Raw genomic sequence first — 26,117 nt, 5'->3', positions numbered from 1 at the left:
GATGCAGGAATGTCAGAGTTTGAGCCAATGAAGGATATACTAGGAAGGTAGAAAGAGATTGAAACTTTCTAGCAAATTGTGACGAGGGTTGCTTCATGTAAGTATTGTCAAAATGAGAGGTTTGATGTAGGACATAAAAGGAAAGGATATGCTAATCAACCCAAGACTGGGCGGGAAACAGTAGAGTGAGTGAAAAAAGAATTAGGTCAACATCAGAAGAAACAGGAAGATAATTTCCAAAGAAAGTAAACCAAGCTCTTGGAGATTTACAGAAAAATGTATGTTTTAATCAGAGTCTTACCCACTACCCTGTCAATCGTCCATTTTTAGGAGAACCTATCCTCTTAGAGTTGTATAATTTTATGGAACAAAATTATACTTTTAGTTAGAATTTATTTTATTCTATTGTGGTAGAGCATGATACTCCTTCAGTGTGAACTCTGGCATGCTTTTACAATTAGATGGTTGATTTAAAATGTAGATTATTGAGCCTCACCCTCACAGAAACAGATTCAGTAGATATGGGGTTAGGCTAAGATCTACATTTTAATGAGCTCCACAAATAGCTCTGCACTGATAATTTTTCCCTTCTGCTTCCTGCTGTATGTGGTCTGGGAAGCTCTGAATTTTGCCATTTGCAACTTTGACCTGGGTTAATTACCCAAGAAGAGCTACTTCCATGGCTATTACGCCAGAAGAAGCAAGGGGTTCTGGCTAATTTGTTTGCTAGCTTTATGAGGTATAACAATAAAGGAAAAGAGTAGGAAAATATTTTAATATAAAACTATACGAGGTTACCGTTAATTTTATTGTACTTTTCAGCCATAGTCTTCTGTTAATCTCTGTTAAACAGGTGCCTTTGCAGTCACAGGAAAGCAAACACCACATGTTCTCACTCATAAGTGGGAGCTGAACAGTGAGAACACATGGACACACGGAGGGGAACATCACACACCAGGGCCTATCGGGGGGTAGGGGGCTAGGGGAGGGATAGCATTAGGAGAAATAACTAATGTAGATGATGACTTGATGGGTGCAGCAAACCACCATGGCATGTGTATACCTATGTAACAAACCTGCATGTTCTGCATATGGATTCCAGAATATAAATATAATAATAATAATAATAAAACAGATGTCTTTTTTGAAAGACTGCTCTAGATCTTTTGTTGTCATGTCAAGGTATCCTATGACCCTCAAAGAGGAATGATTGCAGTCTAGCATTTCTGAAACAACTTGATCACATTATTCCTTTTAGGAGGAGGAGTGCCCATTAATATTCTTTCAAAGCTAATACTCAATAGAATGCACTATGGATAATGCTAGTTTATGGACTCAAGCCAGTGTACATTTGTACAAATGTATAGCAATAGTGAATAAGAGACTGTTCAACAGTGCACGCCCAGACATTATTGCTAATTTACCACAGGAGTTGATCTCAATATGTTGTCAAGTTCAATCAGACTAGAGAATGACCGAGAAGAACTTCAAGTGAGGTTTCTAAAGCACAGTACTAGATGTGACGACGTTAAGGAGACTGGGTTATAGTTGTGTAAAAATCAGTGGTTGGCAATAGCCTGTCTGAGAAAAAGATGTTTCTTAGACCAATATGTTTAAACTTCCTAGGAAGAGCTGCATAAATAGGGCTGGATTGTAAATGGAAAAACTCACTAAAGGAAAGAAACTTCAAGCAAGTTGGGGCAAAATGCTATTGTATACAGAGGAAGTGAATTGCAGGTACAGAAACAAAGGTTGAAAAGTGTGTGTGGCCTGAATCAATTAATGTCATAGGATGAACACGATAGAGTTTTGTATGTCAGACATATATATAGACTCTAAAAACCATAGACTGTCATTTATTGAGTGCTTCTTATACTCTAAACTGATGTCAATCACTTTTCTATTTTTTTTTTTTTTTAGAAAAAGTATTGTTCGGTAGTGATATTTTTCCCAATCTGTCATCCAGGCTGGAGTGCAGGGGCACGATCTCAGCTCACTGCAACCTCTGCCTCCAGGGTTCAAGTGATTCTCCTGCCTCAGCCTCCCAAGTAGCTGGTACTACAGGCGTCTGCCATCACACCCAGCTAATTTTTTGTATTTTTAGTAGACAAGAGGTTTCACCATGTTGGCCAGGTTGGTCTCAAACTCCTGACCTCAGGTGATCCACCTGCTTCAGCCTCCCAAAGTGCTGGAATTACAAGCGTGAGCTACTGTGCCTGGCCACTTTTCTATTTATCTTAGAAAACATTATCTAAAATAATCCTCACAAATAATCCTTACAGCACAATATGTTACATACTTTGTTAGATGATAGATTACCTAATGCAATTGTGACAACAACCTTACAAAGTGAAAGCAAAACACCACATCCAATGACATGTTTCTCTAAGGTAGGGAAGTGGAAGAGCCTTAAAGTTATTTATTATTGGTCATTTATTTATAATCATTTCATTTAGTTATTACTCCAACTTTAGGTTTTATTTTGTGTTGTTACTTTTAAATAGTTTCTCTCTTAAAATTATATCATTTTCTCTGACTCTCTTAAAAAGTAATGACAACTTAGAGTAGTGACAGAGAAGAATGTTTATGAAACATTTTGTTCTGCTATTAGCCAAAAATGATTTCTGTACTATCTTAATAGCTTTTGTTTCTTTGTTGTCTCCAAACTTCATAAGATTAACTGATTATCAATAATATTAGGCAAATCAATTATGATACTGCTCTGAAATAAAAATTATTGAACAATTAACTAACAGAATATTTAAAAACATACTTCAGTTTTTTCATGTTAGAGTGAAAATGGATCATATCTATCATATGATGGGCATGAATTAATAATTACTCTAAATGAAAGGTATGGCCCAGGCATAGTAAAATTTCCTATAATACAAACAGTCATCTTCATTTCTTGAATTTGTACAAGTTGTTTAAACTGTTCACATATTCCCCTCCAGAACTCATGGAATAATTCTGTTTTGCATTAGGTTAGAAAAGAATCTTCGGTTACATCTCATGATTGTTTGGCATTAACACACTATCCAGATCATGACCCAATGCTCTGATCTTAAACACTTTAGATCAACAGTTTTTCTTGCCACCACAGTTGAGGATAGCTACTGCTTTCATTGACTTTTTAGTCTGAGAACTCCATGAGGTCAATATTGTTTTCCTATTTTTCAAGTAAGGAGACTGGCAGAAAGAAACCTGTTCAAGTGTCACAATCAAAGCAAATCACTTGAAAATTAAACTTTGAACCTAAAGCATCTGAGATACAGAATAAGGCAAAGCACATGTTTTATGCTGTGAAAGCCCTTGCTTCTTTTTAAAACAAAATATTGTAAATAATGATCTACAATATTGTTTACAAGGAATGAATTCAACTTATATTTATAAGTCTACAGATGGCACTACAAATTATAATAAATAAATGAGTATCTATTATGGATAATTTGGGGATACAAAGCAAATTTTCAGAATATTATGAAATGCTACTTATTTATATTCTGTTCTAATATACATATGACAACCTTTTTTTTTTTTGGTCTGGGCTCAAAAATTCATTTTCACATCACATATTACTTAGGGGGGAAAAAGGGAAAAAATCAAAGCCAGAGTGTAATTTTTATGTTTTCTGAACTAATCTGTTCAGAAGTCTCTCATTTCTGATTTCCCTCATTTAATATTAAATCAAAATGATCTTACTATGAAAGAAGGCAGACTTTAAAATATCTTGAATTTGCAGAACTTGTAATCACCATGAAAATTAAGATTTATTTACTTACAAGTTTGTATATTAATGTTGTTTGGCTTGTCCTCACCCAAATCTCATTTTGAATTGTAGTTCCCATGATCCCCACATGTCATGGGAGGGATCTAGTAGAAGGTAACTGAATCATGGACCAGTTACCCAAATGCTGTTCTTATGATAGTGAGTGAGTTCTCACGAGATCTGATGGTTTTGTAAGGGGCTTCCCCCTTCACTTGGCACTCATTTCTCTTTCCTGCTGCCATGTGAAGAAGGATGTGTTTGCTTCCCTTTCTGCCATGATTGTAAGTTTCCTGAAGCCTCCCAAGTCATGTGAAACTATGAGTCAGTTAAACCCTTGCCTTTAAAAATTACTCAGTCTCGAGTATGTCTTTATTAGCGGCATGAGAACTGACTAATAAATACATTAATATGTAAATTTGTCAGATTTCATGACAAAGTTCTGTAATTATAGCAGAAGTTAGACTTTTTTATGGATATTCAAGTGACAATAAAACAGATAAAGGCAATACCTCTTCTTTGTAATGTGATTTATATGTATGCATATATACACACATATACATACATATATTTGTAACATTGTAGTATAGATATTATATTTAACCAAGATACTTAATTTCTACAAATTAACAGTCTCTTAAATGTGTGGTGAACCAATAAATGACAATTCTGTATAACTTAGTAAAAACAATAAGTCTGAAATTATTTATCTTACTTTTTTCATAAATTAATATAACCCATTTTGACGCTGAGAACATCTGGTTTTATGTGCATACATACTGAGACAGTTAACTCATACTCAAAGGGAATACATAAATGTGGAGTGATAATGAATAAAACAAGGGAGTAAAAGCCACCTTGTGATGTTAATACTTGTTGAAGATTAACAATTAATTCCTATTAAAAATCAGTTATTTAAAATGTGCACATCATAAGGAAAATTATTCAGTAATATAGATGTTTGTTGAACATAGGAGAAATGGAAAAATCCATTTGTTATCTTTAACATATCAAAAATCAAATATTGTTTGAAATATTTGGTCACCTTTTGTAGGCAGAGTATAAAAACTTATGTCTTGCTATTTGTATTTTTTATTTTTTAAATGTGGGTAAAGTAAACCTAATTGTGAACAAAATTATGAAGAAAGCATTTTGTTTATAAGCCATTTTTACATATAATTTCTGATTTTCACTCTATGTCACTGTGCCCTACAGTATCAAGAACTTATGTACAAGTCAGTATTCTCAGTGTTGTCCTACCAGTAGCCATCATAGGAAGAATGCTGTCTCTCGAGAAATTATTATTTTTTTGACCCAATTATCTTTCTACACCAAACATTCATGATTTCTGAATACTGTTTTCAAAAAGAAAGAGATTTGATGAATAAATGTATGCTAAAGTGTGAGTGACTCCAGCCTACATATTATGTTTTATAGAAGTTATTTGATAGAAAAATAACAACGGTAACCCAAATAATTGACTCTATATTGGTGAAAATTCAAAACTGCAATAACCTGTTGGAAATGTTTACGGAGCTAGATCCTTTCCCTAGATTTCTTGAAATCATATCCCATCAGAAAATATGATTTCAATGAGTTAGAGGCAACATGATATTATTAAAGAATGTGTGCTTTGGAATCAGATAGGTTCAGGTTCAGGGCAATTACTACATAAACTGGAAACTTTGGATAGGTTTCATAATCTCTCCAAGTCATAGTTGTCTAATTGGTGAAATGAATTCATAAAACTTGCTTCTATAGCTTTTTATGAAGATTACAAATAATATATGTGGCCAAGGGCACTGTGGGACACACCTATAATCCCAACACTTGTTAGAGGCTAAGGTGGGAGGATTGCTTGAGGCTGGGAGTTCAAGACAAATCTGGGCAACACAGCAAGACCCCACCTTGACAAAAATAATTTTAAAAAATAGTCCCAGTAGGAGTAGTAGTCCCAGCTACTGAGGAGGCTGAAATGAAAGGATTCCTTAAGCCCAGGAGCTCAAGGTTGGAGTGAACCATCATTGCACCATTGCACTTCGGCCTCGGTGATGAGGAGAGATCCTAAATAAATAAATAAATATATATATATAAAATATCTAGCATGCAGATAAAATTACCACACAATACATATTATATATAATGAATTAAAAACCAGTATTTGAATGAAGCCTTTAAATGCATGTTTTCATATTATTCACGGCTCTAGGAGCATGCTTAATTTGACACAAAATAGTCTCACCATATGGTTTACTGTTTTCCGTATTCAAAGTAAAAATGCCAAATGGTGCTGTAAACAGAATTAGCAAAAATTAGGATAAGGAAAAACTAGAAGAAGGAAATTCAGCAATCAGGCACCTTAAAAATTCAAACCACATAATGAAGAATCTAGAATCAAGGTAGAACAGAATTTGATCGAATTTAAATCTTATGTATACTATGCCATCATATGCTCTTCTGTATTGTTATTACTAGCTGTAGTAATCATGAGAATAATGCTTATAGCTTTAGAAGGGGAAAGAATAGGATATTTGATAACTAAATTGTTTTGTGAAATTTGATTCAGGTATTTCAGTAATAATGGATATCTACATATTACCCTCTATTTTATGAAGCATTTCCATAAAAAATCATATTTAATCCTCTCTATTGGTTCATGAATTTTTATCAGTTGAGCTGATAAACTTTCATATAGCTGTTGTGTGCAGGATACTTTCTTGGCAGTAACTGTTGAACCCAAATCCATTACGCCCACTTTGCAGTTTTTATTAGTCAACACCTAGACTACAAGTCATTATGTCCTCTACCTCTTACACTATTCCCTTTTCTATTGATCATTTTCTGCACTAGGGTTCCTAAAATCTTAATTTCATTGACCTGAATCTGTTCCCCCAAATCAGACTCCTCAAACTGTGACCTACATAAATGCCATATCTCCTAGAAGATTTCTATATATCTTTAAGATGCTTCTTCAGCTTATTTGACTTAAGTGAAACTGGTTCTATGCACCATATCCCCTTTTCTCTGGAGTTTTCTCAAATTGCTGATGTTCTCATTCCTTACTAATCTTGGGGATGAGTTGTACAATCTTTGCTCCTCCTCCCATTATTAATGCTTCTGCTGAATCACAATTTCTCTATCTTTTGAATAAAATTAAGTCTTTTTGAGATTTATAGTACTGAGCTATAGTACTCTCTTAGCTTTCAGCATTTACATTGATAAGTGTTACTATCTTCACCAATTTTTATGTGGTTCCCTTTCATTTGTTAGGGATTTCATTGCCTGGCTTACAGCATTCCTCTGAAATTCTCTGTATCTGACATCTAGCTATTTTCCTGGTGACTTAAGTGTCCCCATGAATGGCATGTCTGCTCCAGTGGCCTCCCAGGTCTTCAAATTATGACCTTGGATAATTTTCTCTTCCTCTAATTTAGCTACTCTCACCATCATACTTTGGCTCTTGTCAACACATGCAACAACTATAAAACTGAAATAAAACATAAAATGCTACTTCTTCTCAACTTGCTTATTCACATTTTGTCCTTCACAAAATAGGGACCACCTGTTTTGGTGGTCCCTTCACTTCTTATCCTCCTTAGATTTTAAAGTTCATCATTTCAGCAACCTCTTGCAAAACTTAATCCTTTCTTCTTAATTTTTAATTGAACACATCTGCCCAAACCCTTACTGTGAATGAACCTAACCATCTGTTTCCTCTAAGTTTGCACTGATTATCCTAAGAACCCTGAAAAATATCATATTAGACAATGTATGAATTCTACTGTAAATTGAGAAGTAACAACTTCAAATGGGCCCTCATCATGGCCACATTTCTCTGATTCTCTTAACTCTCTTTTACATTCTCTACTATTATCTCAAACCTTTTCTACTATTTTTTCAGACATTATAATAACCTTATCTTGCTTACTCTCATGAAGTCATCTTGACTTCTATTTTAAAGAAAAAAATAAAAAGTGTCAGAATGGGATGGTGAGAGCTTTCTTGCCCTCTCTGGGCAGGACTCTCCCGGAAGCTTGATGTGCTCACCAACCTGGAAGCTCCTCAAATCCCTTAAGGGAGGTTCTTTTTGTTTTATAAGTTGTTATTCTTTCAATGTAAAGATTGAGCAATTTAAGAAACAATAGGAATGGTATATTGAGAAAAAGGTTAAATAATAGAAAAATGTATTATTTATGATCTCCAAAGGTGAGAGGGAACAGAGCCCACAGCAGAGGTGGCAGAAGCTACCTTACGGAGAAAACGAGAAGTTAGTTCTCTAATTAATAGTATAAAATTAAAAAGGACATGTGAAGATGTGGGTAGGTTGGAATGTTTTAACTAAAGTAAGTTTCAATCTGATACTTTTTATTTTTTCTTTAAAATTCATATATATATATATATCCATTTTATATACACACACACACACAGACACACAAGCATGTTACAACTATACTGACACAACATAATTTTCGTTACTCTTTGGCAACTGCCTTCTTGCCTTTACCACTATGGTTCATTTAGTTCTGGAGTCTGCCATGTGAGCTTACCTAGGATGGGCAACATGTAAAACGTATATTTTAACACATATTTTACATGTTATATATTTTTCTTTTATTTCTCACTGCATAATAAATTCTACTTGACATCTTGTCTTATGCATTTTAGTGGCTCTTCAAATTCAAATGTGAGAAACTGAAAGCCTTTGCATCTTCTGTTAATCTGCCTGTAATGTTCACTTCTCCTATTTAACTAGTTCATTCTTGCTTGCCCTACAGGTTTCAGTTTAAACAAAACTGTTCTTTCTCTTTCACTAGGTCAGTTTTTGTGTTATGGGATCTCATTACATCACTTACATCTCTTTGTTCATCTCAGTTACAAATTACGTTTTTATATTTGTTACATTTGTTTGTGTGATTATTGTCTTTATCCCTCATTAAAGAACACATTCCAAGAAACAAGAGACAGTATCTCACTATGAAATTAACACCTAGAGCAATGTGAAGCATACAGTAGGTACACAATGAACATTTGTTAAATGCATTTCAATGAGCATGTATTGGACTCTCTGACTTATATACTTTATCATAACATGTTAGGGCAGCACATTCTGTTTTTTCTTTGTGTCACCTTTTACTCCATACCTTGGACAAGCCTTTTCCATCCTGACTCTATGGATGTCACAAGTATATCCACAGAACATAATTTTGGTCACCCTTCTGTAACGACTTTCTTGTCTTTACCACTATGGTTCAGTCTTCCTAGTATTTACCTTTGGAGGCTGCTATATGAGCTCACCTAGGATGAGGAATATGTAATACACAATATTTTAACAAATAATATCTTAATATACTAGTAAAGTAGTAGTAACATAATGAGAAAGTACTATGGTAACAAGAGACGGATAAGGAGGTTAGGGTCAGACATAGGGAGGCTTGACAAGAAGAAACAGGAGAGAAGGCAATGACACCAAGAAAGAATAAGAAAGAACAAGTGCCTATCTCATTCTATTATACTGTAGGCTGGAATTGTCTATAACACAACCTATTTTTTTTTCAACAATAAAAACTCTCCCTTTAGACATAGGTCTATTTCTTGACTCTAACCCAGAAGGTGGTGCTCTCACCACTGTTTCCCCTGCATAAACTCCCCTGGAGAAGAGTTCAACTTTGTTCACCCTGAGCCAGTCACTTTCTAGAAATACCCCATCATTCTTATTAAGGCGTCTACACACTGACGAGTTCCAAATAGCCCCACCACATAAACATGATACCAATTTTACAAAAGAGAAAACCAAACCAAGAGTTATTATTAGGTGTACAATCAAAGTCACAGAGCTTGTAATAGTGAAGAGTTTTCAATTCAGGTCTCCTGGTGAGAAATAGCATAATTTTTAACTCTTTCCTAGTGCTGCTATAGCTGATCATGTCTCAATAATGTATTAAACAAATCACTGAAGTTAAAAAGGAAAAGGAGGCCGGGCGCAGTGGCTCAGGCCTGTAATCCCAGCACTTTGGGAGGCCAAGGCAGGCGGATCACGAGGTCAGGAGTTCAAGACCAGCCTGGCCAAGATGGTGAAATCCCACCTCTACTAAAAATACAAAAAATTAGCCGGGCTGGTGGCACGCGCCTGTAATCCCAGCTACTCCGGAGGCTGAGGTAGAGAATTGTTCAAACATGGGGGACAGAAGTTTCAGTGAGCCGAGATCATGCCACTGCACTCCAGCCTGGGCGACAGAGCAAGATTTTGTCTCAAAAATAAATAAATAAATAAATAAATACGAAAAGGAGACTTAAGTTTATTGAAGCATTTTCTAACAAACTAATGAAATGTGTTCACCCAGGGAAAGAGACCAAAGAGACCAAAGGGCAGACCAGCGAATTCTGCAATCCCAGGGAGAATGCTAAAGTTATCTGGAGAGAAGGAACATGATTCCAGTAGGTTTAGTCCTTTGCAGAAAATTGACAGATATTCCTTCACCAAAGATATAATGATAAGTGGCTGGAGAGAAGTAGATGGCTAGTTCATAAATAAGAGGGCTAAAAGAAAGTAAGCGATTTTCTTAAATACCTCTTGACAAGCAAATAATGTATTGTGGGGAAGGAAGGACTATACATTTTCCTTAATTAAAAGTGCCAGAAATATGGGAGTAAATGAGTAAGATATTTAATTTTACAAATTATATTAATCTTTGTATTACATGAAGCCATCACTTAATAAACACCTTAGTATACTAAAGAGAAGCCATTTCCTTCAAACACTGGAAAAATTTACTTAGATATAAACATGGCTCACACGCTTTCAAAATTTATGAGACTAAGGCCTTGTATAAGTTTAATAAGAAAAAAATTACTAAACATTGACAAAAAATTGTACAGAGTCAAAGTTTATAGCAATATTTAAGTCAATAAAACACCCATGTATAAATGTACCCCATTAAGTAAACTTTACATATTTCATCATTATTTAATCAACTCAGGTTTCCCCAAAGTTGTGAGAATAAACTAAAGACACTCATCTTGATACTTTTTCTTATTTTCCTAAGTTGTGTCTTACATGATGTCTTCAAACACAGTGATGGATGCCTAACAACACACACTCCCCGCCACACACACACATGTGCCTGCATGTGACCAGTAGGATTCCAAGATGAAACAAGTATGAAAAATACTACCTCTGTTATCCTCTTTTTGATATGTACAATAAGCGTTATCAATTTAAAAGCTCGGAGAAGTCCTACAGTAGAAGGTCTGTAGTATAACTTTGTTTAGGCTTTGTTTACAAAATTACTTTGAACCCAAACCCTTTGCCATGAATATGCATTTACATTTTGCATACTATTATTGCTTTTGGAAGACTGTTGGTGAAACAAAAATCTATTTGTAAACTCCAGAAGTTTATGCTTCAAAAAATATGGCTAAAAAATTCTTATGAATGTATTTTTTTGGAATTCTAACATTTTATTGGGAGAAAAATTATAATTGATGGATTTTATAGCATAGGCTCCCTGAGAATGTGCAAGTTTTCTTTCTAAAGTAGTTGACCAACTTCTAAAGAAACTATGTTTAGCAATAAGTAAATACACACATATCAATAACTGCACAGAAAAAAATTGCATCAGATCCTAATGGTGACTCAAATTTTTATTTGCTGACTCAATTAGTAATTCCCATAGTTACTTAAGTACAAAGTTTTCTTCTGTCTTTATTTAAAGACATTGTCTCTACTTTTCGTCAATTGTCTATCTGTGTGTGAAATTGGTAATTAAAAAGAGGTCGTACAAATAAGCTTCAGTCTATTGACACTCATTTGAATTCTCAAATAGAAACTGGTGGAAGAAGAAGTTTAGCATGGATAAAAAATTAATCATGTCACAATTGAATAAAGATGCTACCAGTTTAGAATTTTCTGGTGGATGAGTTTTTTTCTTTTTTTAAATCCCTAAACTAAACCAATAAAAATTTTTATTTCAGGTGTCAGTGTACTTAATATTTGATATAATGGATTTTTCTTAATGGGAAGGATATGTTACAAGGTAAAGACAGAAGTCAGAATTCATTGTCTTTGTCTTATTTTTTCCTACAGAGAATTAGCCTCTATCTTATTTAGTAAGTTTCACAAACAGAAAGGTAAAGACAGATTCCAGCAGGATGTTCAAATCCAAAATACTGAGAGATACAAATATCACGATGAGGAATCAGGAGTAATGCAAGCACTTCCCCATTCTACTAAACTCCACGTTATAAATTCTCTTGAGAGAAATTTCAAGCCCAGGAGGACTTAGTTTTGAAATGTGCAATTAAAGATATTTGTAAAGAATATCTCAATTGCTATCAGTTTGCCAATCCTGGAGTATTTACTTGAGATTTACCAAAGTATGAGAATAAAATGTTCTGTTTTTAATATATGTGGAAGAAAACAAAATCACCATGAATGAAAAATAGTGGGACATTTATCAGGGAAAAGTGTTCATCATTTCTAAAGTTTCTACACATTTATGTATTCTAGAAGTGTAACTTTAATAAGTGTTTCTGTTTAAATATAGAGCATTTCTATTCAGATTAACATTTCTCAGGATAGGCAAAAGAAATTCAATTTAACAAAATGCCAATGAATCTGAGAGAAGGGTTGTCTAGCATCTGTAATCTTAGTGAAATAAGAGGAAAATAAAAGTATCACACCTAACAAGTTTAACATACAAAAAGTAGATTTGGTGATTTAAAATTCCAAGTAAAAGTGTTGGGAGCCAGATGAGTATGGCAGTTAGTATGCTCCAACTACAAGTGATAGAAAATCACAGTTTCAATACCCTTAATTGGGTTTTATTTAAAAACTTACTAATTCACTAATTAAGAAACCAGAAAATAACAGAAAAGGACAAATTCAGGATTGGTTATTCCAGTGACATGAAAAGAAAATGAACAATTTAGTTTATTCCCGTGTCTCTGCTCGACCGCCAATCCCCACACTTACTGACTTTGCTCTTTGACTTACCCAGTGTTCCAGACATAACACTCAGACATGGCAATGATGACCACCAGCAAAGGAGATTAACTCTTTTTGTATTTTGATTTCAAAAAGTGAAGAAAATTTTCCAAGTGTTCCCCCAATATATTTTTCTTCTCATACAATTGGCCAGAACTACAAACTATTTCCATATTTTAAGATTATTGGGTGGTACAATGGAACCTCCATCTGCTAGCTGAGACAAATAAGGATTCACTTTCTGCTATCAGGGATGGACCGAATTCTTTGAGTGCAAAGAAGGAGAGAAACCTGAATAAAGTCGAGACATTTTGGGATGAGGTCAGGTGGTGGAGAGCAGCGCGGTAGAGAGTGGATTTTCATAGGCCACCTGAAGTGTATATTATGATACAACCTGCTGTTTTTAAACAATATAAATAATTTTCTTAGAACATTTGCATTATAACTACAAACATAATCATCTAGATGAAATAAATATGGTGATCGTTAACTGCTTTTATTATTTTATTAGGAAAGCACTTAATGGTTTCCTACTAGTTGCCAGAGGCTCTGCTAGAAACTAGGAATAAAATGTTATTTTTATTTCGAGTAGTGTAGATGTTAAAGGTATATTAAAAAATCACTTTGCATGCTTGTTTCAGCAGTGCATATACTAAAATTGTAATGATACAGAGACAATTAGCATGGCCCCTGTGCAAGGATGACACAAAAAAAAAAAAAAAGAAAAAAAAAACACTTTGCTATGTAGACTCTAAATTATTTGCTTATAGTTAGTAGTCTATTAAAAATTATTTTAAAAGTTACCTCATAAGGAGAGTGTTGCTTTTCATTGACCTGATATAGAGGAACAATTAATGCAGAGGATTCCTATAAGGAGGACACAATGTATAATGTAGGGAGCAATGTCACCAAATTGAACTCTTCAATATCTAAAACAGGAAGTATCATAGTTATGTTTTTATAAAATATGTTTCAACTTGGCCAGTGGCAAAACAGCAAATGACAATTCTCTCTATTTTTCTCTTTCTCTCTCTCTCTGTCTCTCTCATGCACACACACACACACACATACACACACCTGTAAAGGGCAAAACAATGTGGCCAGGCAGGCACCATACCTATCAAATAGCCTGTTTCCAAAGTCAATAGTGGGTTGTAAATAGATTCTAATAAGACAAGGAAATATTGAGATAAAGTTAAGCAAAGTAAATGTCTTTACTAAAGGACTTCTTAGAGCTTTTACTATGTTAATATGCAGTTATCTAAACAACTAATATTTATTGAGAATTTACTGAATGCTACATACTGGCTGGCATACAGTGCTTTAAATATTTTATCTGATCAACACGATAATTCTATGAGGTAAGCACTGGTTGTATTTTTATTTTAAGATAAGAAACTGGAACCCAGCTAAAGGCTGAGTTGGGGAATAGGGCAGCAGTAAGAAGGTGGCTATCTTCTGTAGTTCATTCAAGAGCTTACTTAGACTTCAAAATTCCTTACATAGCTGAATGGAGGGCTTTCTAGAAATAAGATTATGATTTCTCTCATAAAGTAATTCTGGGTCTGTTCTTCCATATACAACATGAACACAATAATTGTAACCCAGAACACTGTTAAGCAGATGAGTCCATTACAAGAAACATGAAAAATCTCAGTGAAGTATCTATACAATATCTATATAACATGAGTCTATTGAGTCAAATTATATAATCCTAACTTATTAAATACTTGATGTCTTATATTGGATGTTTGGATATAAGCCCATTAATTGATAGGTTTCTGTAAAAGTGATTTTGAGTTTTGGTGTAGTGGATGTATTTTTAAGGGTTGAGTTTCTTATTTTTAGCATAAACATGTACTATATATGTTAATATCAGCTCAGACAGGCCAAGCAAAAATAATTTGTACATGAAAATAATGTATTGCAAGATTATTGAAATAAGCATAAACAAACCAGAATACAGTTTGGCCTGTTTGAAGTTTGTAGTAACAATGCATGTATTATAATTTTACAATATAATTCCCTTAAGGAAATTGTATAGACATGCCACTTAAGATATTATACCCTGAATTCCAAATGTAGTATTATTACTATTAAGATGCAGAAAAAAAGATTAAACTTATACACAGAGGGCCCTATATATTTTATAATTAGTGTTTGCTTTTATAAGGAATAGTGGGAAAAAGCAAAAAAATGATAAAAACATAAACACATAATTGTATATAGAAAAGGAAAAGTGAGGTAAAAAGAATACTCAAGACTTTAATATCTCTACCAACTTTGTTAAAGTATCTAGTATAGAATTAAAGGGATATATAATTGAATTAGATGTTTTGCAATTGATCATATTAATATTCAATACACTAACATTTGTAGTATTGAAGTATAGAGAAATAAAATTGACAGTCTTTATATGATTTAGACCCACTAAAGTGTCAAATAATAAGCATGTATTTAAAACAGATTTTTTATTAGTTTTAATCTTGAAAGTAGCTATGAACTGTGCCTTGGAGCATTTAACAATATTTAATCTGTGAAAACATGGCGAATGGTAAATCCTTACATAGCTTGGAAGGAAACATATGCTCTACAAGAGATAAGTGTAAATATGTATATTCTGAGTAGTTTTTCATTTTTAATCTCAAGTTCTTTGGGGTAAATTCTATTTTTGAATTTTAAGCATTTTGTTCAGCTTATTGCAGTAAATTATCATGCTTCCACAATTATTACTTCTTTTATAAGCATTTTTGCGATGAAAAGAATGCCAATTCTTATCACATTAAATTGCCTTATGAAGAATTATCAACTTTTGTTGCTTCACTGCTTCCTTTCACATCAGTTTTTTTTTTTTTTTTTAAGAGAACTATTTGCTCCATATCAGCCTGGTTTATACTAAGCTATTATCCATTAATGTTTGCTATGTACATTGAAATATGGTATCTTCTTCAATGTATGAAATACTCTGTCTTGCATGCTTTGATAATGTCACAATATGAGTACACTATTGGTGATTCAATTTGTATTAAGAGATTGTTGTCTCTCTGAGTATTTTCTAACAGGGATCTTTCAGACATATTTAAAAATGATGATAATTTACATGGGTCTCTCCATAAACATTTTTGTTATACTGTACTGAGAAATTCTGTATTTTTAAATATGAATTTTTTATTCTCTTGAGAAATTTGAGTGGCAGCTATTCACTGCTGAAACTAGGTCATCAGTATCAGACTACAATTTGTCAGAAAATACGTTTAAAAGTTAATCTAGGAGTATGGTGCGAACCTATTAATAGTAAATGACACTACTGACAATTTCAAATTTAGGACTTTCCCCCATGAGTGTAAAACAGTAAATAAATAAACATTTTGTAGGAAAAATAACATTTCTGTTGCCATTCTTTTGTGCATATATATTAAGTTTAGCACGCTGAAGCACAATTTTGTTGACCTTTTTCAACTTCACCTAAACATAAACTTTCTTATCAATTCTTTTAAACATTGGACATATAAATTTTTTCAGATTCTATTGGATTCAAGCATCTAATCTGGAGATTAAAATATAATAACCTGCTGCACAAAGTCACCTTGAGCTTTGTATGGAAAAAAATTTCTATGATGTTTCTCCTCAGATAACTGAAGTGATATAAAATAGAGACTAAGTTGGAATGAATGATTACCTCACCCTCTGCCTCCGGGCACCAATATTTTGGTAAACTTTATAATTTTATCTAGTTTCCCTCAACTAAGTTCTGTGTGTACTTGGGCATAGAAGGTAAACTACACCACACACTCACTAGACTGATGGAAAAGAAGAACTTTCCATGAGATGGGAAATTTCAAATACTCTTGGTCAAGAATATATATATAACCTTCTGTTACCTTCTTCATTTATTTGATGACCCATCATGGAATATTGACTAGAGTAAATTATTGTGGTTTATTTGGGCTGGTCTAACAGAGACAAAATTCACCTTGTGGGATCCTGGTTGGGGAACACCTTAAAGAAATAAACAGCAATTCTTGAGAGATTTCAAGAACTGAGTGAGGCTTGTGTAACTTGGATGGAAGAGGCTGTGTTTTAAAACTCCACGGACAGGAAGAACAGCACATTCGTAATCGCAAATGCTGATTTTTAATTAAGTTGCTTCTTTCTCAAATATTCTAAGAGTTTAAAGAATATTGCATTTAAAAAATTAATATGTTTAATAATTCTCAAGGACACATTTAGACCAATTAACACAGAAGTAAAATCAACAACTGTCTACTTAGTTACTAAAGGCCTGATCATTCAATCAAGTCAATGATGGTTAATTTGTGTGTGTGTGTCAACAGACTGGGATAAGGGATGCCCAGATAGCTGATAAAATACAATTACAGGGTGTGTCTGTGAAAGGTGTTTCCAGGACGGATTAGCGTTTGAATCAGCAGATTGAGCAAACAAGATCCACCTTTATCAGATCTGGGTGGGCACCATCCCATCATCCGATCTGTAGCAGGACCTGATCAGATAAGGCAGAGGAAGTGCAAGCTCTTTCTTAACTGAGCTGGTACTAACATTTTCTCCTGCCCTTGGGTATAAAAGCTCCTTGTTCTTGAGCCTTTGGACTTAAACTGAATTACACCACTAGCTCTCCTGGATCTCCAGCTTGCAGACAACGTATCATGAGACATCTTAGCCTCCATAGTCATGTAAACCAATTCCCACCACAACCCTCCTCTTAATATATCTAGATATTCCTGCTGGTTCTATTTCTCTGGACAGCCCTGACTAATACAAGGGGACACAATTCCAGTATGAGGAAATTGCACAACTAGGTTTTGGAATCTTACCCCAAGACCGTCATTCTCCCTTCATTCTCCCTAGAAGATGATTTGGCAAGTGCCTTCTGTTATTAGAGAATGTCTTCTGAAAGGAGGCTGAAACAACATCAACTTGTGAGATTCCATAAGTTGCTTCAGTCTAGAAAATCTACCTTGGTGCTGAGCACTGTCTCTCTCCTCACTCCAAGTAATGATAGGGTAACTTTGTTTTTGCCCTGAGAGTTAGCCATCCTGAGAAACTCCTCAGTCTAGGCAAACATATCTGTGTATTACTCTGGTCTGTATGCCAAGATCTAGCCTACCATTTTTTTCTTTTCTTTTCTTTTCTTTTTTTTTTTTTTCTTTTCTTTACTTTTCTTTTCTCTTCTTTTCTCTTCTCTTCTCTTCTCTTCTTTTCCTTTTCTTTTCTTTTCTTTTTCTTTCTTCTTTTTTGAGAGAGAATCGGGACTACTCGTGCATGCTACCATTCCCAGTTAATTTTTGCCTTTGTTTGTTTGTTTGTTTGTTTTTGTAGAGAAAGGGTTTTGCTATGTTGCCCAGGCTGTTTTCAAACTGCTGGGCTCAAGTGATCCACCTGCCTTGGCCTCCCAAAGTGCTGAGATTACAAGCATGAGCCACTGCGTCCAGCCTAGCCCAGAATTTCTTACTTCTGTACCTCAGGACCTAAATGCTCAAGTAGTATTTCATACAGCAACCTATAATATGTTTTAATATTAATAGCTAACTGATACTTAACATGTACTATAAGCAAGGCACTCTTCTTAGCACTTTTATAATATTAACTATTTTAATCCTTAGAGCTTTAAATCAAACAATTCTGTGAATACTTACCCTCTTTCAAAGATGAGCAAAAGAGGCACAGAGGAAAAAATAATAACCTGTATAAGGTCGCACAGTTAGTAAGTAACAGCGTGAGAATCAAAGTCTGGCTCCAAAATACTCAGATTTTGTCAATACCTGATACTGTTTTTATATTACCTTTAACAACAAAAAGCTTTTCTTTCATGTTTTAGTAATAACAATAAATATCCCTGTCGCTGAGGCTGAAAAATTTCAGAATTTTTTTACTTCTTCCTTTACTTTGCTGATTCTGCTTTCAAAATATCTCCCCTCTAGGTTCTCTTCCTTTGATTACAAATCATTCTAGATTCAACTTGGGTATTTGTTTCTACCTACTGGGACAAATACAGTATTCTGTGGATATTTTCATAGCAGCACATATAAATATGTTGCATTCTTGTAATGGCAGTAATCATGTAACATTATATGATTGTAGCACAATCTATTTGCAAGATGGTCATCCTTTGTTATATAATCTTTTAATCTTTGTCAATATGGCATTAGAAGATTTGTTTATGTTACAAATATGTTTCAGTTTCCATGTCTTTTGATTTTTTTTGAAGATACTTTTACTATTCAAGAGTTTTGACTTTCTAACTGGTCAAATAATTCAATTTTTTTTCTCAGCAGTTTCTCTGTTTTCTGAAATGCATAAAAGCGTTATGAAACAGAAAAAGAAGTCCAGCTTTTTCTCCTGCTACTTTTAGGTTGTTTGTTTACATGTGTGTATAAATATTTCCTTGCTTTGGGGGTGTTCAGGTAGTTATTCTTGGCTTTTTGTGTTGTTAGTTTGTTTTACATTTACACTTTTTTTCTATCTAGCATTTGTTCTTGCTCAAGGTAAAGTAAGGATTAGGCTCTGTTTTCCTCTTGATATGCTCTGCAAGTAATCCCAACACAACTATTGAAATATTTCGTCCACTGATTTGAAATGCAAACTTTATCATAAACTAAAGGTCTAGTGATTTTCAATTAATTTTTTCAGGTTGTCCAGTTGTATTATATTTACATTAACTACAATAATGGTACATTTTTCCTTCTCTTTTGAAAGTATCTGATATTGTCTTGCCTAATTTCACAGTCATCTAAACCCAATATACAATAAGTACAGTGATAGTGAAAATCCTCGCTTTGTTTCTAATTTTAATGAGACTATTTTTTAATTTTATCATTCAGTTTTAATCTATAATTTTTTAATTTTACTTAGACTTTTAAAACTAAGTAACATGTGGTGAGTTTCATCAAATGTTTTTTCAGCATCTATGAAGATGATTAGTTTTTCTCATTTCACCTAGTAATATTGTAGATTTTATTAATGTCTTTGCTAACACCAAACCATGGGCTTTAGTAGAACCATGCTATTGGATCATGTCATGTGTTTCTTTTAATAACCAACTCGATTCTATCTGTAAATATTTTATTTTGCCTTAGTATTAATACCATCAATATTTATAACAGAAACTGTTTTGTAGTTGTCTTTTAGGGAATATATTTATAAGCTTTTAATATCAGTTTTAGAGTACACTTTGTAAAACATGTTTGGAAGCTTGCTTTCTCTAGGTTATGAAGCAATTTAAACCACTACAATTCAACATGTGGCTTGTTAACTAACAGCATCAGCATCACCTGGGAGCTTGCTAGAATCATACATCCCACCCAAATCAATGGAATCAGAATCTGTATTTTAATGACATCTCCAGATGATTGGTAAGTTTGAGAACACTGGTATTAATAATATAAGATTTTATGTTTTTGAAGGTTTAGTAGAATTCACCAGAGAAAAAATGCCCTAGTGCTCTGTATGTGTATATATTTGGAGAGGGCAAAGGACAGCTGTTTGACAACCTGTCTTATTTTCTAACCAAAACGTTAGTCTGTTTATTTAACCTGAAGTCAATTTGCCTAATTCATATTTTCTGAGAAAAAGACAAATCAAGGATTGCATAAATTTAATCAAAGTGCTCTTTTTTTTTACTTATTTTTATGTCTTATAAAAGTTAGATGTTTTTTCTCCTTTTTTTTAGTATAAATTATGTGCGTTTGGGCTTCACACCTTTACTGTACATTATGTTACTTACTGCTCTGCTTTTCTTTTCAAGGAAGCAAACTTGTATATGTTGGTTATATAGTTTGATGGTATTCTTGATCACCAGTTTCTGTATAACTATTTATTTATTCTTTTCATTTACTTACTTTTCATGAATTTTTTCTTGTTTAAGATACCATATGCAATTTATGAATTCCTACATTTCGTATCTGTTTGCATTTTCCTTTTTGCACAGACTCTGCTACTAAAAGCTCTCAATAAAAATAGTGTTTCAATTTATAGCTAATGTTTGAAATTACCATTAATTCCCAGCAATCCTTTAATTTCTGCTTTCCCCTTGATCTAATTTGTGAAATAAAAATCAAATTTCTTATTTTAAATTGATGTGGTTGGATTTTGAGTTTTTTCATCTTGGTGGTTTATCCCTAGTTTTCTTGCACATTTGTCCCAGAATGCGGTTGTCCTTGCTATTTCAGTAGTTAGAATGTAAGAAAGTGTCCTTTAGGAACTAATATTTGGTCAATGTTTCATGGGAACTTGATGTTTTATTTTAGGATGTAGTTTAATATGTTTTTAAGTTTACTTTAATAATATTGTTTATATTCTTAAATGTTTTTGTTTACTTTGTCTTGGATTTAGAGAAGTAAGCAAAAACATTTAATGATACATAGATCTTTATTTTATTCATTATAAGTGTCACTGACTATCTTCTATTAATTAAACAGGCTGGTTTCTTCTGTAAATTGCTATTGATGCAGGATTTTTGCTCCTTGATTCAGCTAAATCCAGGTACCTGTCTCATGACCAGGAATAATTAGACACACAGTCACATTGAGGCATGGTGAGGAGGGCAGAATTTATTAAGCAAAAAGGGAGCTCTCAGCAGAGAGAGGGGTCCTGCCAGCAGGATCCCACCTCACAGATCAAATACCAGGCCACCACACACGAGATGAACAGGGTATCCTCCCATGGATGAGGTGTAAATTCCTGCTGGCTCCACCCTACTCTCACAGTGCATGTGGGCCTCCAGTCCATTGCAGGCATGCTCAGACAAGAGCCTGTGAGGGTTTTCTTATCTGCAAAAACACATCTGGTGCAAACACTAGTGGGGCAGGTTGGAGATTTTCCAGGAACTCTTATTTATCTGCCTAGGCATTTGTCTGCCTCCTGCCTTTATCACTAGTATGTGAATGTTGCTCTTTTATCCCCCTTATTATATGCCTACATAATATAGAAGTTTTTCATCTTCTACCTCATCAATCATTTCTAAATTACAGGTGTGGCAAATAGTTTCTTGATCTGTCATTTTTTTTTTATGTTTTATGGTATTATTTTGGTGAAAGAAGTTTTGCATTATGATTCTAGGCAAATATGTCAATATTTTCTCTTATGGTTTTGCTCTTTGTGTCTCGTGAAATAAATCCACTCTTACTCTCAGGTCATAATAATATATTTCTATAGTCCTGTATATATTTTTAAATATTTTTGAGCTTTGCATGAATTCTCTCCGCAATTCACTTTTTTTATAGAATGGAAGTTAGAGACTCCATTTTAATTTTTTTCCTCTGGATAACCAATTGTCTTAATATATTTATTGAAGAGTATATCATTTTTACAACAATCAATGATGCCACCTCTGACATAATTCAAGTTGCCATATATGTTCAGTTCTGGTCCTGAACTCTCACTTTTGTTCTATTGATCTCATTATTTATCACTGCACTGAGATGAACTGAGATGAACTCAGTGAAGTGATGAATAATGGTTTAGAAATTGTCATCTAGCTTACTTTGAGGAGATCAAAATGATCATATTTTCTTCCCCTTTAATAATTCATTTACCAAATAATAAGCACCTGCTATAGGCCTAGAAATACGATGCTAGAGAGAATTCATAATAACTAAGGTAAATTGGCCTTAGGAAGCTTACATTTTGTGGAACTATCAGGTAATTAACAAATACGTGTATAATGCAATGTTAGTGATGAGCAATATATAGAAATATAAACTGAATGAGAAAATAAGACAGCAAGAATGGGCTGTCTTAAGTAAAGTCAACAACAAAAGGACTCTCTTTAGAGGGAATGTTCGACTTGAGAACAGTGAAAGGAAGAAATAAACTATGTGATTACCTGTAGTAAGAATATTTGGGGCAAAAGGAAACAAGTGCAGGGCCCTGAGCAGAAGTAAGCATGGTTTCACTAGAATGGAGTAAACAAGTGTGGAAGGGAGACAAAGAGACCAGAGTGAGAGATAGGAAACCTTATACCTAGGGCTTTGAAGGTTACAGTAAGAATTCTGGATTATTTTAAGTGTCTTAGGAAGACTTCTGAGCAAGAGACTAATAGAATCATTTATATATGTCAATAACATTGTTAAGGATGCTGCATGAACTGCTTCTAGGAAGGCACATGTAGAAGCAGATTTGGAAGCAATTTAAATGATCTGGGCAAAAATGATTTGGCTTAGATTGGGATGGTTGCAACGGAAGTGGAGATAAGTGATTTCATTTACTACATACAGTCAGTCCTCTGTGCCTGCTGTTTCTGCAACTGTGGATTCAACCACAAATGGAAAATGTTAAAATGTGTGTGTGTGTATACAATATCACAATAAAAGTAATATAACATTTAAAAAATAATACAGTATAACAGCTATTTACATTCTATTAGGTATTATAAGTAACCTAGAGGCCATTTAAATTATACAGAAGGATTTGCTGTAGGTTATAAGGAAATATTATGACACATTATATCAGGGACTTGAGCATCTGCAGATTTTTTGGTATGGAATGGTTCTACAACCAATTCTCTGCAGATACTGAGGGACAACTGTATTCAAATGGAATATATAGATATAGCATCTGAGAAACTGTAAAATATGTAAAATATAACTGAAAAACTCTTGTTAACATTTTCTGAGGAATGGTGAGGTTCATTTGTGACCTAATAAAGACTGGAAGAGGAGCATGTTTGGAGAGAGAAGAAATAGAAAAAAAAAAGTTTGTTTTTTTTTTTAAGTTTGTCATATCTTCTAGAAATTCAGGTGGAGGCATTGAGTAAGCAGTTGAATATATGAGTTGGAGATCAGGAGAGAAGCTGAGGCCAGTAGTATCAATTAGATATGATCGCCTAGCTTTGAGTTTAAAGCGCGGAAGAGAAATGCACTGGAGTCTTAAAGAATTCCAATGTTTAGGGATAGGAAGATGATGCGTATCTATCAAAGGAGACTGTGAGAGTCAATAAAGTCAAGGGAGGACCAAACCAAGTCCAGAAATTGATTTGTACTGCTCAAAGAAATCAGAGATCACACAAACAAATGGAAAAATGTTTCATGCTTATGGATAGGAAGAATCAATATCGTTAAAATGGCCATACTGCCTGAAGCAATTTATAGATTAAATGCTATGCCTATTAAACTACCATTGACACTCTTCACAGAACTAGAAAAAACTATTTAAAAATTCATACAGAACCAAAAGGAGTCCAGATAGCCAAGGCTATTCTAAGCAAAAAGAACAAAGCTGAAGGCATCATGCTGCCCAACTTCAAACTCTAATACAGGGCTATAGTAACCAAAATAACATGGCACTGATACAAAAACAGACACGTAGACCAATGTAACACAATAGAGAATCCAGAAATAAGTTCCTACATCTACAGCTCTCTGATATTTGATAAACCTGACAAAAAACCAAGCAATGGGGAAAGGATTCTCTATTCAATAAGTGGTGCTGGGATAACTGGCTGGCCATATGCAGAAGGTTAAAACTGGGCCCCTTCCTTACACCATAAACAAAAATTAACTCAACATGGATTAAAGACTTAAATGTAAAATCTAAAGTTATTAAAACACTGGAAGACAACCTAGGCAATACCATTCAGAATGTAAGCATGAGAAAAGATTTCATGATGAAGATGCCAAAAGCAATTGCAACAAAAGCAAAATTGGCAAATAGTATCTAATTAAACTAAAGAGCTTCTGCACAGCTAAAGAAATCAACAGAGTAAACAACCTATAGAATGGGAGAAAAAATTTATTCTGCATCTATAAGGAATTTAAACACATTTACAAGAAAAAAATGAACAACCCCATAAAAAAGTGGTCAAAGGACATGAAAAGATGCTTTTCAAAAGAAGATGTACATGTAGCCAACAGTCATATGAAAAAAAGAAGCTCATCACTGATCATTATAGAAACGCAAATCAAGACCACAATGAGATACCACCTCACACCAGTGAGAATGGGTATTATTAAAAAGACAAAAAATGACAGGTGCTGGTGAGGTTGTGGAGAAAAAAAAAAAACTGAATGTTTATACACTGTAGGTGGAAATGTAAATTAGTTCAACCACTGTGGGAGACAGTGTGGCAATTCCTCAAAGATCTAAAGACAGAAATACCATGCGGCCCAGCAGTCTCATTACTGGGTATATACCCAGAAGAAAATAAATCATTCTATCATAAAGACACAGGTGCACATTATGCTCATTGCAACACTATTTACAATAGCAAAGACATGGAGTCAACATAATTGCCCATCAGTGATAGACTGGATAAAGAAAATGTGGTACATATATATCATGGAATACTATGCAGCCATAAAAACAATGAGATCATGTCCTTTTCAGAGACTTGAAAGGAGCTGGAGGCCATTATCCTTAGCAAACTAATGCAAGAACAAAAAACCAAATAGCATATGTTTTCACTTATAAGTGGGAGCTAAATTATGAAAACACATGACCACAAAGAGAACAACACACAATGGAACATATTAGAGGATGGAGGCTGGGAGGAGGGAAAGGATCAGGGAAGCTAACTAATGGGGACTAGGATTAACACCTGGGTGATGAAATAATCTATACAACAAAACCCATGACACAAGTTTGCCTAGGTAACACGCCTGCACATGTACTCTAGAACTCAAAAGTTAAAAATAATTGATTTAAGGAGGAGGGAGTAAATACACCATGTCAGACACACTTTTAAATTTTGCCATGAATACCTTAGATGAAGATAAAATTTACTATAATTGAGAGCAGAAATGAGTGGCATCAAGTTAAGATAGAAATATATCAAGCAGGAAATCAGTTAGGTGTTTTTGAAGAAAGCATTCATTTAGGACACTCCCTGAAATACATAGTATTTCCACCTTCAGAACTGCAATATTATCTAGGTCTGTAATTTTCTGAGTAACTTAATAATATAAGGGTTCATGTTTTAACAGACAAGAATAATTAATCTTTTCATCTTAAGAGAACGGATCCTTGCATAGAAGATGCTAAAGATTACAAAATATTTAACACTATCCTTATTGCCCCATAGGTTTCCACTCCTTAGTTTTTTAGCCAAGATGATCTGATTCCTTTCAACTTCTACAGCCTCATTTAAACTGTCCTTCTCCTTTACATCTTATATTCTGCATCTAAGCCATAGTGATTATTAAAAATTAATTGTAATTCCATCAAAACAGGATGTGTTCTTTCTATTTCCTTTTGCACATACTTCCCTTTGAGAAATTATCTCATAATTTTGCTTTGAGAATTTAACAATTCTCCCATAATGCACATGACACGACATGTAGTAAATTCTGTTTACATATCAACTCCTCAGTTATGTTTCTCCTTACTTCCATTATCTTTCAGTATAAATTACATTAC

The 26,117-nt window shown here is 33.9% G+C and overlaps 1 non-coding gene across 1 annotated transcript; it reads left to right on the top strand.

The window, feature by feature from the left end:
* The first annotated feature begins 13,379 nt into the window (after window positions 1-13,379).
* Window positions 13,380-13,489, top strand: LOC126931834 (U6 spliceosomal RNA). Its single transcript, XR_007717948.1, has one exon. It is a non-coding gene; the product is annotated as a U6 spliceosomal RNA (small nuclear RNA).
* Window positions 13,490-26,117: the final 12,628 nt, after the last annotated feature.

This window comes from Macaca thibetana, chromosome 11 (genome assembly GCF_024542745.1).
Source record: "Macaca thibetana thibetana isolate TM-01 chromosome 11, ASM2454274v1, whole genome shotgun sequence".
NCBI lineage: Eukaryota > Metazoa > Chordata > Mammalia > Primates > Cercopithecidae > Macaca > Macaca thibetana.
The sequence above is the reverse complement of the archived record's forward strand: the minus strand, read 5'-3'. Positions and strand labels throughout refer to the sequence as shown.